Here is an 11,770-nt window from a genome sequence, read left to right on the forward strand (position 1 = left end):
CAATGCAATCTTTATCACTATTGCTCTCTAATATATCTTGAGGTTAGGGATGGTACTTCTCCCAGAAGTTCTTTTATTTTTAAGGATTGTTTTGGCTGTCATGGGTGTTTTGTTTTCCTATATAAAATTGAGAATTGCTTTTTTCATGTCTTTGAAGAATTGTGTTGGAATTGGAATTTGGGTGGGGATTGCATTGAATCTGTAGATTGCTTTTCATATAATGGACATTCTTATTATGTTAATTATATCAATCCATGAGCATGGGTGATCTCTTTATTTTCTGAGGTCTTTGGATAAAGAGTTTTTTTAAGTTGCCAGTTATATATTTATAGAAAGATTATACCTTTTCTTTAAATAGATATGTACATACAAATATGAACAAACTTAAAAAATACAAACCCTTGGCTAACAAGAGGGCCTCTGGGAACTCCTCTATCTTTCTCTTTCACCCAAGAGCATAGGGCATAAACCTGTTTTTTTTTAATTAATTAATTGTGGCCATCCTTACTACAATGAGCCTGAAGTTAGGTGGCTTGCTTATAAAGTGAAAGTCAGAGGAAATAATCAGTTTCCACTCTTGAGTTCTGTATCTCCAAAATTAGGGCTACATGCCTTTTATTTTAGCTAGTATATCAGGGCAAAGGAGGGAAGAACCCCTGAAATGGGTTAAGAAATAAGATACACTCATTTAAAAGGGCATGTGTTTCATTTGCTCTAAGAGCAATGATAAGATAATGTATACAGACCTCAGAGAAATCCCCAGTTCCCACACTTCAGAAACGTATTGTCTAGACTAGGTCCAGACCCTAAATTCTTCACTCTAGCCACCTCATATTTCTTTGGTATTGTCAGAAAACAAGATTCAGTTCCTGGATGTTGGGGAAGAGGGGGAAGAGGTACTTAGAGGCTTCTTCTAAGTACTGAGTGAACAATCTATAATATTTCCCTTTTTCAAGTATTTTAAAATACATCAAATTTCATCTTGTGCTGTACTTTTGACTCCCTGACATTGATATAAGGAAGGAAGAGAAGGGCCATCATTAGAAGGGCTGCCTCACTTTAATCCACCATTTAGGTTTGGCTTCTCCCTTGGGTACTGAACTGTTGGGCCTTGTGGTCGAAGTGGTCCCAGGGTCAGGGTGAGAGGTTTGGCAAGGAAGTTCCCATTGGACATCAGCTGTGGAGGTACTTGAAAGATGCGGCTCAAGAAATTCGCAGGTCAGCAGGAGGGGACTCTGAAGTGGCCCTCTGCCGGCCACTGGTGCCCAGAACCCGAGAACAAAATGAGATGTGGTAAAAATCCTGGGGAGATGCTGGCATCCAGCCCACACTCTGTGATGTCATACACCTTTCTGACCATCAGTGCAAAGTAGGTGATCTTGAGGCTCAACATGCTTGACTCTGCCTAGAAGTCTCCTTTCTCAGCAGGTTGCAGCCTGTTGTTACACTCAGCACAGTATCTGGCACTCTTGGGTTCGGGGTCCATTTCAAACCTCCTATGCTTTCCTTGGCATCTGCTGCACATCATAATATTCATTGCCTCCTTGAGGTCATCTTGTAGCTTCGACAGAAACTCACTCACTGGACTGACCGGCTGAGCTCATTCTCTGCCGTTAGTTTCCTATCATATTCCTTCCACCTCTTGGGTTGATGACAATATCCTAAGCTGCCTGCAAAACTTTGAAGGTCTCCTCAGCCTGGGGATGATGATTTTTATCAGGATGGACCAGTACTGTTAGCTCACTATCAGATGCTTGTAGCTTCAACCCCCAGCACGTGTAAAGGGTTTAGTTCATCCTCAGGAACCCCACAAGTTTCCACATACTCTTCCACCAATACCAGAAGTTTAGTCTGACACCAGAAGCCTGCCAGTCCAAGCTGACATAGTTCCTCTACTCCCCACAGTCCCAGGCCTCTGTGCTTATCTGTCTGACTTCTTTTTCCAGCCAGCTGATGACGACCTGGGCCCTTGAGTTCTCTCCATTCACTATCCCAAACATCCTCCTTGGTCAGAAAACGGTGCCTCTGTCCTGGATGGGTGTTTCTTTCCACTGGACACAAGTGAAAAAATCACTGTGCAATTTAAGAGGTTCCTTGTCATTGTATTCTTCTTCTAACTCTGAATCTTCCCTCAAGGCTGGAGAGGTGCAGTGGTGGCAAATGCTGCTAGAAGAGCCATTTCCTTCCTCGGAATAAGTCACTTCAGGGACTCCAGGCCTTCCCTGGCAGTTACAAGCAGATGGAATGGAAAGAAAAGGAAGACTCCCATTCTCCTGGTACCCAGCCTCATTCTCTCTTGAGAGTTTCTGGTCCACTTCTGACTCTTCTGAACATGTCTCCTTCTCATCAGGGTAGCCTCCTTCTCTAGGTGGTTCTTGGAAAACCATGTCTTGGATCTGACCAGTGGGCTGGGTTTGGAAGTTGTGTGTACTTAGGACTGGAGTGCTCTTTGAGACATCGTGTACCATTCGGAGCAGTCTCTGTTGAGTCTCTGAGTCATGAGAATGAAAGTATTTCGGGGTCTACATAGGATCCTAATGTACTGAGGGAGAAACCACCACTGTGGTGAGCTCCACATAACCCTCTTTCTTCTTGGTGCTTCTGGGGCTTCCTGAGGATTCTAGGTCACTGCCATCATTGCCAACTAGGTTTCTGGGGCTGTACTGAACAGTGGCAGTAACTCCTCCCTCCTGAATCAGCTGAGCCTTAGGCCAGGGTGAGCTACAAGAGCAACTCATCTCGGATGAAGTGTTCTTGATCCGGGTGAATGATGGCTTTGATGTGTTCTTGGATTCAGTTAAGTGAGAATTTTATTCAGTGTATTTGCACTGATATTTATAAGTGAAATTGTCCTGAATCTATCTCTCTCTCTCTCTCTCTCTCTCTCTCTCTCTCTCTCTCTCTCTCTCTCTCTCGGTTGGGTCTTTGGGTCTTTGTGTGGTTCCAGTATCAGAAAAACTGTGGCTTCATAGAATGAGTTAATGGTCTTTCTGTTTCTATTTTGTGGTATAGTTCGAGGGGTTATCAGCTCTTCAAAGGTCTGGTAGAATTCTGCACTGAAACCATCCGACCCTTGGCATTTTTGGTTGGGAGGTTTTTAAAGACTATTTCTATTTCCTTAGGAGTTATGGGACTGTTTAGCTAGTTTACCTGATCTTTATTTTATATTCTTTCTTTGTTCTGTGCATTTGGTATTTGGATTATTATGTGACAAGAGGATTTGCTCTTCTGGTCTAATTTATTTTGTGTTCTGTAGGCTTCTTGTATATTTAAGGCCATCTCTTTCTTTAGGTTAGAGAAGTTTTCATCTAAGATTTCATTGGAGATGTTTTCTGGCCCTTTGAGCTGGGAATCTTCACCTTCTTCTATTCCTATTATTCTTAAGTTTGATCTTTACATTGTGTCCTAAATTTCCTGGATATTGTGGGTTAGGAGCTTTTTATGCTTTGAATTTTCTTTGGTAGATGTGTCAATATCTTCTATGGTACCTTCTACGCTTGAGATTCTCTCTTCTATCTTGTATTCTGTTGGTGATGCTTACATCTGTAGTTCCTGATCTCTTCTTAAATTGTCCATCTCCAGAGTTGCCTCCCTTTGTGTTTTCTTTATTGTTTCTATTTCCATTTTTAGATCTTGGATTGTTTTGTTCAATTCCTTCACTTGCTTGATTGTATTTTCCTGTATTTCCTTAAGGGAGTTATTTGTTCCCTCTTTAAGTGTTTCTATTTATTTGCCTGTGTTTTCCTGTATTTCTTTAAAGTAGTTATTTATATCCTCCTTAAAGGTCTCTATCATCTTCATCAGATGAGATTTTAGGTCAGAATCTTGGTTTTCAGGTATGTTAGGGTATCCAGGACTTGCCGTGGTGGGAGAACTGGGTTCTGATGGTGTTGAATTGCTTTAGGTTCTGTTACTTATGACCTTGTGCTTGCCTCTCATCACTTGGTTATTTACTTTTTTAATTGGTCTTGGTGTCTTTGACTGGAACTGACCTCTGAAGTAGGTAGAGCTCTGTGACATGCATTACAGTCTCTGGGTAGGCAGGCAGTGTTGTCTCTGCTTACAGTGGGCCTCCTTTGTCTTGGGTTACAGTAGGTCTCCTGTGTTCCTGGTCAAGGCAAACCTCCTGGAAGACAGGCAGGCTCTGGGCTCCAGAAGCAGTATCTGCCCAATAGCAGGGTGAGGGGCAAACAAGAAGCACTTTGCCTCTGGTTAAGGCAGACATCCTGTATCTTTGGTTAGGGCAGATCTACTGGTAGACAGGCAGGCTGTGTCCCTGGTTACTGCAGATCTCCTGGGAGACAGCCAGGGTGTGGGCTGTGGAAGGGTATCAGGCATGCTGATCTGGCCTGGGTGCAGAAGCAGACCAGAAGGAAGATGGAGCTCAGGAAGGTGGGCATGTTCCAAGTCAGCTGGCCTCTGTGGGTGTCTCAGCTGGTGTGGGTATTTGGGTGAGAACCTCACCTGTGTCCCTGGTTACTGTGTACCTTCTAGGAGGCAGATAGGCTGTGTCCCTAGTTATTGCAGATCTCCTGGGAGCCAGCCAGGCTGTAGGGTGTAGACGCATATCGGCTTGCTGATCTGGCCTGGGTGGAGAAGCAGACCAGAAGTATACGTTGTTCTTATTCATCTTTCCTCCCCTCTGCCCTACTGGTCCACTCTACCTCACTAACCCATCACCATTGTTTTCCTCAAATAATCCTCCTTCTGCTTCACATCACAAGTGTTTACATTAATTTCCTTTATCCCTCTACTTTTAATTAATGCCATCTTCAATGAAAATGATGGCAAATTTAACTCTAGACATAAGAGTAAATAGTATTGTATTAACAAATGTTTAACTATAAAAGGCATTCTTTCTCATTTTTAATTTTCATGAAATAATTGTTTAGGAGTGTGAAAAGAACATGCAAGTAAAATATATTACAGAATAAAATATATGGCAGCAATAGAACTGACTTTTTTAGTTTAAGTGGAAATGTATTGTTACGATATACTTACTATAGAAATGAAATGGCATATAGACATTTGAAGGCTATTTGATAAAGTCAAGCTCTATCTTCTTAAGCCTTGAGCAATTGCTTCACCTCATAAAACTAGAGAACTGTAGCTATTAAGCCAATTAATAATTCTAAGTGAAAACAGAAATGAGACAAAGTAATAAAGCTGATTGGGCAAACAGAAAATCAACAAGAATATGACAGCAGGGTTCTGTAGAGGAACAGACTGATAGAGTTATGTTTCAAGGACGTTTACTAGATTGGCTTACATGACAAAGTATGTGTAGTCCAACAACGGCTGTCTCATAGCAGAGGGACTGTGAATAGGCTCAGTACATGTACATGAGGCTAGATACCTTAGCAGGTTTTCCTATAGATCTTCTGGGTCTTCAGTATACATTGGAGAGCTGAAGAGGTTAGATTCTGCTATCAGCAGCATGATAGGCAAACTTACCAACATAGTATTTAAACTTGCAAACAAGATGAGAAGGCAGGAATGTCTTATCAAATTGACAATATTACAAATACACAAGAATATTGGCAGAATTATAAATACATAAAATTATCAATTGCAAATACTGTATCCCAAAGTACTGTTGATTGGTGTTCTGATAGCCACAGCAAATCACACGTACAAGTCCATTGTTAGTATGAGATAGCAAATGGATGGGACTTCCCAGAGTGTCATTCCCTGAGGATAATAATGTAGCTATAGACCACAGGATCTCTTCAGAAGGCCCTCCTTCAGATCTAACAATATCTCTCAATGCTGCAAATAACTTAATAAAGGACAAAACCTAATATTATTGTGAGTTGTCCTGATACTGTTTGTATTATGCTGTTAATTGTGCTTTCTCAAGAGGAGTTGCCCCCAACACACTGCTGATCTCATGTACTTTGGAGATCTCACGTGAACCTTCTCCCCATTTTAACTGGGCAATAAAGGCTAGAGCATATGATTGGGTAGTGGAGGGGAAAGGTAGAATGGGAAGTCTTTGAGAGTGGGAACAGGTAAAAAGAAGAGTACAAGAAGGGAAAGGGGAGGACAGAAGAAGAGGAGGAGGAAGCCATGATGGAGCAGAACAACATGGCCAGGAGAAACCACAAGTAGCAAAGGGTATTATAACTGGAAATAAGTTAGTACAGTGCTAGATCTGCCCAATCTAAACATACAGTTTATAATTATGATAACTGAACTGTATGTTTTTTGTATGATTTTATTTGAGTTGGAAATTTTAGCAACATAATATAGACTATAGAACTAAGAGAATAGTCCAAGTACAGAAAATAATATTTTTCTTAAAAACATAAATTGTGATTTTTTTTCTATCTTTTGGTATGTGTTAGATATTTTTTATTGACAATATGCTAGTCTTAGAGCTACACCCTTTAGAATCTCCCTACTAAAGAAGAAGCCTTTACTGTCCATATTTTCAAAAATAATAGCATTTTTTTTCATATCAGAAGAAAAAAACCATCAATCTCAAGTTGTTGTAATGTTGTGGTCTGTAATGGTTTGAATATGAATTATTCATATATTTGAACAGGAAACGGCACTAGGTAAAAGACTTAAAAAGGATTTGGAGGTGTGGCTTTGGAGGAAGTGTGTCATTTGGGGTGGGTTTTCCAAAGCCCAACCCAAGCCCAGAATCTCTCTCTCAGCCAACTGATTGAATATAGCTCTTAGCTACTTCTCTTCTCTCAGCACAACACTTGCCTACTGTCGTGTTTCCCTGCCATGATGATAATGGACTAAATATCTGAACTTATAAGAAGGCGCCAATTAAAATGCTTTGTTTTATAAGAGTTTTGCCTGGTCATGAAGTCTCATCACACCAATAGACAGTAGTAAGACTAAGGTCAAGCTCTTTTCTGAAATTGCAATGTCCTCCTGCAGAAAAGGAAGGAGAATCATAAGACTCTGAAAGCCAATGAGATTTATTATTTTGCAGAGATTGCAGAAAGTTTGCAAGATTAAGATACCTCCCCCAAGGAAATAAAAATAGTAAACAATTGCTGAGGAAACTCTTCAATGGGAACTGCCTGAAAGTTGGAGAGTAAAGCTCAATGAAATAGCCTTCGGAGTCATCACACTCTACTATAGAGACATTTTGTCAATGATACAATTGCCTTTGACCTACCCAGGCTCATAATAATAAACCTTCATCCATCAGTGTGTACATAACTACAACAAACTAATTGGTTCATCAAACTAGGTACATTTTTCATCTTTCATGGGTGCCCTAGCTGTGGTAAAGTAGGCATTTGTCCATATATTACAGGTAGAGTTACAAAAATCACACGACAGAGGTAAATTCAAACATAAAATTTAATTATAAAATTTTAGTGGCTACTATTTCATTTTTTCATTAATTAAAAAGTATTTTAAAAATCTAGGCTCTCTCAGATAATTTCATTATGCTTTTTATGAGATCATATAATCTATCTTCTGGTGAGAACATGTTTTTTAACATTCCCATTCTTCCATCTCTAAACTAAAAATATTTTAAGTAGCAGATAAGACCATCCTCTGCTACTGGAGAGGATAGCTGGAGCCATGGATCCCTTCATGGATCCCTCTTTGATCTGCAGTTTAGTCCCTGGAAGCTCTGGGTGGTCTGGTTTATTGTTCTTTCTGTAGGATTGCAATACCCTTCAGCTCCTTCAGTCCTTCCCTTAGCTCTTCCATTGGGGTCCCTCTGGCATCAATGGGAGGTGAGGTCTTTGGTCCTGTGGAAGCTTGATGACCAGCATAGGGGGGGTGCTAAAACAGTGAGGCTGGAGTGGGAGAGTGGGTGGAGGAACATCCTCATTGAGGCAAAGGTGAGGGAGGATGAGATAGGAGCTTTGCAAAGGAGAAACCTGGAAGGGGGGGGTGCTATCTTTTAAAATGTAAACAAATAAAATGATTAATTAAAAGTAGAAAAAATTATTTTAAATGGACATATATACACAATGTTTTCCACAGCAGCAAAGTTATGTTCTTATTCTGGTTGTGTTTACACAGGCAAAATTTTAAAACTTGGGGTTATTTGTATTGCAGTGACTCTGTGACACTAATTCGCCACATTATATAGAAGGGAAAAGCTCTACCATGTAAAACTTTAATGACTGGAATAATTTTGGAGGATACCTTATTGAAGAACCACAGACAAGACTGTAGTCTTCCTATTAATGTTGAACATACATTATATATAACATATATGTACTATCATTACTATGATACATAATGCATTTTGAAATATATAATATATATTATGATGAAATGTTTTGAAATGTAGCACCACACCATATGTTTGGGAGGGGGTGGGAATGGAAACAGGAGGGATCAGTTTGGGGGAATATGGAGAGAGAGAGAGAATACGAAGAGAGACAACTAGATTGCGGGTCATTTCTTGGAAGAGCTAGAATCCTAGAACAATGGAATCCAGGAATCTATGAGGGTGCCTCCTAACAAAGGGGGATAAGGAGCCTGAACAGGCCACCTCCTATAACCAGGGAAATACTTTCTATGGAGGGAATGGGACAGCAAGCCAGCCACAAATCCTTAGACCCACAATTTTTCCTGACTAAAAGATGTGCAGGGGTAGAAGATGGAGCAGAGTTTGAGAGACGGGACAACCAGTGACTGACCCAGCCTGAGACTAATGTCATGAGAGGGAGCTCATGACACTATGAATGATATTCTGCTATACTTGCAGTCAGGAACCTAACATAACTCATCAGAGAGGCTTCACCCAGCAACTGATGGAAACAGATGTAGAGATTTCCTAGTGATTAATCCTTTTAATTTTAGTGGTTAATTTGGTGGTTTTATAGAAAGAATTCTTTAATTGTCTTCCAGTTCCTTTTTCTACGTGGTCTCCAGAACTCCAAGTACCTCAGGATATAACACTGTTCTTTTAACAAACAAACGGTGTTCCCAATACATTTTTTTCTGGGGATAGCCCAACACTCTTTTAAGCTCCTCCATGCTTTTATCCAACATTTAACTGATTCCCTTTCATTATGAAAATTCCAATAGTGACCATCACATCCTTAGCATGGTGGACTCTGAATGTTCAGTGAGTGGGTCTCTCTTAGCTACCTTCAAATCTATTCCCAGAAGCCCTATTAGTTAGAAACTAATTAGTCACACTCACTGCTGTTTGTAGAATTGTAAGGACTTTTTAATAAACTAAACTAAGGTTTAAGAAGTGAGAATATCTGGTGCCTGTCTCTAAAATTAGGCAGCAATCATTTCTGTCATTTGATCTAAAGAGGCAGACAAGTTATTTTATTCTGTTTGCAAAGATTATGAGTTTTATTTTCTTGAAGAAAGTCAACATTGTTTAGCTATTTTTTTTCTGAATTGGATACTTTATTTTATTTTTCCATTTTAATATAAGATCTCTAGCTAAGGAATTAAGTAATGAGATCAGTATTTGTAATGACTTTTTAACCAGTTTGTTAAATCAGAATATCTATACTATAGCTCACTATTTCACTCATATACTTCATGAAGATGTTATGATTTTTCATGTAAAATTAAAAGGATTAATCATTAGAAATGCCATTTTCTAGAGATTAAAAAATGCTGTGTAATTATGCTCATTATAAGCCTTAAAATGATTCCTTAGTGAGAAGTATATTTGAATTTGAATGGGCACTTAAACTATTAGCTATCAATACTCAGGGTGAGCAAACTGTTCATTTCATACACAAGTAGAAACTGGCCTTAGACAGATATCTATCTTTCATTTGGGAATGCTTGGTGTTTGCAAGGAGGCTCCTTTGTTCCTGAGGATGTAAACTGTGCATTTATATTTTTTTTTTCAGTTTGGCCCTGTGTAGCAGTACCACGAACTTCACCTGTCTTGCCTTTGCACTAATGAGCTTTTTTTTTTTTTTTTCCATTTTTCTCAAGGAAAAAACTAATAGGTGAAGATGATATCTAGTTTTTATTTTTGGATTGATATGAAAAATTTTGAATAAGAAAAGAAGGAAAAGTGACTTTTTAGATGGTATTGCTAGAAATGTGTCTGTCTATAAAAACATTAATCAGACTCTACTTTCCTTTGTCTATAGTTACTACAGAGTGGGATTAATTGACATATTGACTTTAATTTTGCCTCAGAAAACCAACGTCTTATAGTTCTGTCTTTCCTAGAACCCATTAAGTTTCCCAGAGTAGACTTGGATTTATGATTCTTCTGCCTTAGCCTCAGTGACTCTGAGGCCACAGGTGTTATAGTCCATGCCTAGCTTACCTTAATTTTTTTAAACCTTAATGGTTTTTTATAAAAATCTTAGTCCTAAAGGATTATCTTGATTCCTCAGAGACTACCACTATAATACATGTTACATGAATTCCGACACACAGCATAAGATTATTAGTATAAGAAATTTAGCTTTGAATCGTCTCCATATTTCAATGAACAAAGTTGAGAAGGTGTGTGCTATAGTTTCTGAAATGTTTCCCACAGGCTCATGTGGGTAACTTGATTTGATTTCCAGCTCAAGGGTTTCGTTAAAGTGACAGGATCTTGGAGCCTGTGAGTGAATCAATGGATTGCTCCTTTAATGGATTCATAATTTGGTGCCATTATGGGGAAGTGGTGAAATGTAGGTGGGGTCTAGTTGGAGGAAGTAGCTCACTGGCTGTGCGCCCCAGAAAGAATTAACTTGCCCTGGCAACATCTTTTCTCTTTCTGTCTCCGGACTTCCATGCTGTGATGCTGACACTACAGCAAGGTGTTCTGGTTCACTTCAATCAGAAAATAATGAAATCAGCTGAACATGGGCTGAGACTCACGAGGAGCCTGAGGAAACCCTTTCTCCCTTTAAACTGTTTCCCAGCTATGCCTTCAGTAAAACAAGGAACATAAGCAACTCTTACTATAGCAGGTTCTTCTAGCTCATGAGGTGGAACAAATCAGTCACAAAACAACACCCGAGAAGTGTTTAAAATTATATACTAAAGCAATATGATCTTTTATTTTATACTATTCTCTCCTTATATTGTAGAAGAAAAGTATCTCCTGAAAGCTAGGCACATAGTCATGCAATATACAGTCTGCAAACAGTTTTTAAGTGTCTTACTAATTTGAGTTCCATATGAATAGGGCTAAGGAGGTAAGGTGTAGGAGCAGAAATCTTAGTGTGAGAGAACCGCATAGAATACAAAAGAAGCTGAAACAATTTAATGCTTACATTGAGTGAAATGTAACTGGTGTCTGATGGCTATTTACGTGAATAAATGATAATGGAACAATCAAATGAAACATTTTAAATTTGTATTATTATGAATTGAATTGGAGCCATTTAAAAGTACTTTGTCATTTCATAATTGCTTGCTTGATGTTTTGAATGGGTGATACAAATTAAAGAATGAGAATATATCATTACAGGCAAGCATTTTTTTTTCCTGCCTCCAAAGCCCTTCAATTGATTTTCCTTTCCCTGTGTGGTACTGGAGACCAGAGCAAAGATCTTTCTCATGCTGCTATCTCGGCATAGTTTCCCAAACCTAAGGGACTCCTAAGAGGAAAACAATAAAGACATACCATTACTAATTAATTTTAAATTTTCTAACAAAAAAATCTTTAAATAGTTTTGAAATAATCTATAATTTTAAGGTGAATGTACACATATGTAAATTATTGGACCGCTCAGTATGTCAAGGAAGCAAAGCACAGGGAGAAAATATTAGAATTCTTGACACTGGTTCCTTATTATTCTGCTTGTTTTTATTACTGAAAAAAAAAGTTTTGGGTTTTTTTTTTGTTTGT

The 11,770-nt window shown here is 38.9% G+C and overlaps 1 pseudogene; it reads right to left on the minus strand.

Annotated features, from left to right (window-relative positions):
• Window positions 1-1,040: 1,040 nt before the first annotated feature.
• LOC143439919 (dnaJ homolog subfamily C member 14 pseudogene) lies at window positions 1,041-4,567 on the minus strand (annotated as a pseudogene).
• Between the last annotated feature and the right edge of the window lie 7,203 nt (window positions 4,568-11,770).

Source organism: Arvicanthis niloticus, chromosome 28 (genome assembly GCF_011762505.2).
Source record: "Arvicanthis niloticus isolate mArvNil1 chromosome 28, mArvNil1.pat.X, whole genome shotgun sequence".
Taxonomy (NCBI): domain Eukaryota; kingdom Metazoa; phylum Chordata; class Mammalia; order Rodentia; family Muridae; genus Arvicanthis; species Arvicanthis niloticus.